This window comes from Corticium candelabrum, chromosome 3, assembly GCF_963422355.1.
Source record: "Corticium candelabrum chromosome 3, ooCorCand1.1, whole genome shotgun sequence".
Classification (NCBI taxonomy): Eukaryota; Metazoa; Porifera; class Homoscleromorpha; order Homosclerophorida; family Plakinidae; genus Corticium; species Corticium candelabrum.
This window is the reverse complement of record NC_085087.1, coordinates 5,834,237-5,839,208: the sequence shown is the minus strand read 5'-3', so window position 1 is coordinate 5,839,208 and position 4,972 is coordinate 5,834,237. Positions and strand designations below refer to the sequence as shown.

Here is a 4,972-nt window from a genome sequence, read left to right as displayed (position 1 = left end):
ACTCTAGGAACAATCTCCGTAAATGATTTTGTGCAAACTTAATTCGTCTGCTGGTACACGGTCTTTGTAATCCATGGCGATAACTGATAGGTGTGCAAGACGCTCCTCTGCCATGGTAGACTTTGCCTAGGTCTTCAGTCTCCTCAGTAGAAAAAATTACCTCTCTGCTTCTGCCCTTGTGCACTGTTAAAAATGAAGTGCCCTAGCTACACCTTCGAGTGCTAGTCTAGCCCTTGTTTGTGCTGTACACCTTGGTGTAAAGTTATCACTGTTAGAACTAAAGTGCTCTAGTGACACCTTTCAGTGCTATTACTGAGGAAGTAAAATTTTGCACCGATATCGGTGCAAAGTTTACTCTGGGAGATGTAGCAATAACACATTACTTGTCTCAATTGCAGAGAATCCCGTATACTTGCGTGTGAGTGACTGAGCGTGGATTGCCAGCAACATTATGAAAAAGACGGTGATGCAGAGGTACAGTATTTACAGTAACAATTGTCATGTGTATAGCGCTCAACTTCCCACTTGCAGACTAGGTGTTTGTTGCAAAACGGATTGCGCCTCGTCGCGGGCTACGGTAGCCGTCCGTTTTCGTCTACGGTGTTACCTTCCTTCTTTGCGAGATGTACACTCTGCATTCGTGCGTGATGCCTGCACTACACGCACTGAAAGGAGATTCCTCATGGGTGACAACCACATTCACGACCGCCATTTTGAGTCAGGCGATTCTGTCACGTGCTCGTAAAATAGATACGTCATCAAATAAAGCTTGCGATCCTCCAAAAAGACGCTGGCGGGAAATGGGAAACAATGAATCATATTGGAGTGGCCCAATGTGATTGAGTTAGTAGACTAAATAAACGTATAAATAGTAAATTAATCAATAGATTATTAAATTTTCAATTAGGATTAAATTTATTTCATTAATTAATGTAAGGAATTTATACAGATTAGTTAATTATGTTTAAAGCAATTCTTGTTCTACTAGAACAGCAACAAATATGTCACTCCAATTTCTGATGAGGGAATCACTTGTCGAGACTAGATTGGGTGCATCACCTGCTTGAAAACAGTGTTCTAATGTATTGTTATGATTCCTTAATTAATTGTCTTATTTGGATGCTGCTGTTAGTGGTGAGTGGTTCACTTACCCTGACTAAGTTGGGTGCTTCACCTAACTGAAACAGTGTCATAGTGTATGGTTAGCAATATAGTTTAGTAACAGTAATTATGACATATTAATTAATTAATTAATTGGATACTGCTGTTAGTGGTGAGTGGTTCACTTACCCTGACTAAGTTGGGTGCTTCACCTAATTGAAAACAGTGTCATAGTGTATGGTTAGCAATATAGTTTAATAACAGTAATTATGACATATTAATTAATTAATTAATTGGATACTGCTGTTAGTGGTGAGTGGTTCACTTACCCTGACTAAGTTGGGTGCTTCACCTAACTGAAAACCGTGTCATAGTGTATGGTTAGCAATATAGTTTAGTAACAGTAATTATGACATATTAATTAATTAATTATTTGGATGCTGCTGTTAGTGGCGAGTGGTTCCCTTACCCTGACTAAGTTGGGTGCTTCACCTAACTGAAAACAGTATCATAGTGTATGGTTAGCAATATAATTTGGTAACTGTAATTATGACATATTAATTAATTAATTAATTTGGATACTGCTGTTAGTGGCGAGTGGTTCACTTACCCTGGCTAAGTTGGGTGTTTCACTTAACTGAAAACGGTGTCATAGTGTATGTTTAGCAATGTAATTTAGTAACAGTAATTATGACATATTAATTAATGATTTACTTGGATGCTGGTGTTAGTGGCGAGTGGTTCACTTACCCTGACTAATTTGGGTGCTCCGTCTAACTGTAAACAGTGTACCAACCTAATCTAACCATCCCTAATCCTTCATAACCTCGCCTAACCCTGAAAGGAAATGATGAGTACTGGTTGAACCATGGCTTGCATCATTGATTCCTGACGAATGTCCAGTTGTCTCAAGTTTTAAACACATAACCCTATACACTCTATTTCTGATTAGTACTACTTGCTACCTTGTACTTGGTAACACTGTTTATGCATGGGATGTCTTTTAATGTGTAATGTGGTTTTATCAATACATATTTGCTAGAATAATCAGATGAGAATCATTGTCTAGCTTGGTTCAGAGTTTGGACACATTTTTGTGCTAGTCTTTACTGCAAGCATGATGGAGAAGTGGAATGATTCTTGCACAAGATTTTGGCGATGGGGCAGCAAGAAACCAAAGTGGGTGGAAAATGAATGATTGAAATTGAACAGAGATATGGGGCTGAGTTTAAAGACATTGATAATTCAGGTATAACTGATATAATGGATTTAGGTTTACTTGTTGGTAACACTTGTAAGTGTGTTGGTTGCAGATGCTTTGCTGCAATGGAGCTGATGATGGTGCAGTTTTCCAGCAAGATGCAGAAACCAGTTCGACAAGAAGTCGAAGTTGATATATCTGATTATCAGTAAGATTGTTTCATATGTGATAGTGTGACAATGTCCCATTGTATATTACAAGATTAATTAAAACATTTTGAAAAATGAGAAAGATGTAGGGTGTGCTATGACATCTTTCATGAATTCACTCATACAAACTGATCAATACATCATCCGTACATTGCACCATTTTCTAAACACTATGTGATACCTTGGAAAATGGTGCAATGTAGGGATGATGTATTGCTCAGTCTGTATGAGTGAATTCATGAAAGATGTCACAGCACACCCTACATGGTCTTGTTTCTACTCTTTTTCGTACGGCAACCCTACATCTTTCTCATTTTTTCAAAATGTTTAGTCTTGTTTGCATTCATCACAGTTTGTCAGATTTACTCAGCAATGTTTGTGTGTGTGTGTGTGTGTGTGTGTGTGTGTGTGTGTGTGTGTGTGTGTTTGTTTGTGTTTTTGCATGTCGGTCTGTGTCTGTTTCTCTGGTTCTGCGTGTGACGTCTTGTACAAGTTAATTAATATGTTGATGTTTTTCCTAGCTTGTGAACTTGGATGTATTATTGCCTTTGGATATCATGAACAATTGACTTTCTTGTCGACTCCCTCTGAGAAGTGGTCTGAAACATGTAAGATAACTCAACCAAGGACAAAGAGAGTTGAAGGCAGGTGGCAAAAGAATGAATGACTTAGTCAGAAAATATGAATATGATCTTTTGAATATGAATGTGGAAGGTAATTGATCTTGATACTAATGCAGTGCATTATGCAGTTTCTAAGTGCCTTGCTTTGATGAAGGTCATACTCATGTACTATTGTCATGCATTGGTGAAGGTCATACTCATGTACTATTGTCATGCAAACGCCAAATACCAGCTATAGATGCTGTGATCAAGTATTTATTACGGTATGAAATTTTCTACAGTTGTCGTACATCTATATTTTGCAACATATATAGACACTTTGCCTCAAAGTTACTAGCTGTGACATCTTTGCACTCTTGTATAACGCACACACACACACACACACACACACACACACACACACACACACACACACACACACACACACACACACACACACACACACACACACACACACACACACACAGTAGATTTGTTAAGTAGATTAATTCTGTTTGTGAAGTGTGCAATAATATCTTATGCCATATAGAACATATTTAATGTGTGGTCCACTGGATATGGATACCTTATGCGTTTTGTGTATTCTCCTAGGAAAGTGATGATGCAGAGTCCACAGTAGACAAGGTTTCTGCAGTTGCTCCATACTTGATTGTATGCAGCAATCCAGCCAAACCAAGCCATGTTATTGGCATCCGAGCTCATCATCATGTTTGAAATTCAGTGCAGCAACAGCATATGCCTTCCAGCGCTATTGCTTGCTGTAATTTATGTTTTCAATACACATTTTCCTCAATCTTTAGCAACTTTTTACTGGTGCCTGGAGGCCCTGTTACTGGGATGTATTTCAGCTCCAGTGATATCTAGTTTTGTAGCTGGATTGCAATGAGGAACTTTGTTTGATGAATTGTGTTTTGCTTTTTGTTTAGTGCGTTGATTCACTATGTTTGGTTTAAATGTTAAATACAAGCAATGGTATTAGAATCTATTCTAATGTGCACGTGCCAGAACCGTTGGCCGCGGACTCCAGACCGCCTTTAGAAAATGGTGCTAATAGCAGCCTACAAAAGAATAAGATAAACACCTTTCTGGTGATTGGGTAACACTAAACGAAGGTTGTTTTAAGCACAATGAAATGGTGCAACAGTTGTACACCAGATTGTGGTGCTTTCCTGCACTCTTGCAGGTGTCAGTATAGCGACAGCATCTTTGCACGTAATTTGGTGTTTGTAAAACACCTTGTTTTGACAGTGTGATAGGCAGTGTACATGCTATCAATAGCAGCCGATGAACATTTGGGTACAACCGAGAGTCACAAGCTCCCAAGGCCAGGAGAAGCTTAATTAATTGTTGGGTATGGCATTCTTGCACTCTTGCTATCTTTTCCTTGCTTCTTGCATTTCCTGGTATTTGCTTTGCCATACTGACTGCCGCCTTCTCACTTCACCTCCTAGAGACTTCGGGAATGAAAGATCGGTTTTCTATTGGGTCAACGTCGGAACGAACCAGAAGGGTAAGCACTAGATACAAAAATGTCCGGACATTATCTTGCTCACCATTAGATCGTTCGCGCATCTGAAGAAGCAGGAAGTCTACGAGGGGTATCGCAACGGATCGTTTGTAGTGCTCAATCGGACTCCGACTACTAGTAGGTGTTTTGATCCGTTTCGCTGTAAGTTCGTTTTTCTTGGAACAGATTCAACGGATCCAATCTTGTCTGCGAGTTGCAGAATGTTTTGATATCAGATGTCAAAGAGGTTGTTTATATCCTGCCTTGTTGCTTTCATTCTTTCAGTTACGTACCGAGTGAACCATTCCCTACGCAACTAATATATCCTGGT

The 4,972-nt window shown here is 39.2% G+C and overlaps 1 long non-coding RNA gene across 1 annotated transcript; it reads left to right on the top strand.

The window, feature by feature from the left end:
• The first annotated feature begins 1,679 nt into the window (after nt 1-1,679).
• LOC134177379 (uncharacterized) lies at nt 1,680-4,113 on the top strand. The gene is made up of 5 exons (XR_009969488.1): nt 1,680-2,350; nt 2,415-2,510; nt 3,033-3,225; nt 3,289-3,397; nt 3,726-4,113. It is a non-coding gene; the product is annotated as an uncharacterized LOC134177379 (long non-coding RNA).
• Nucleotides 4,114-4,972: the final 859 nt, after the last annotated feature.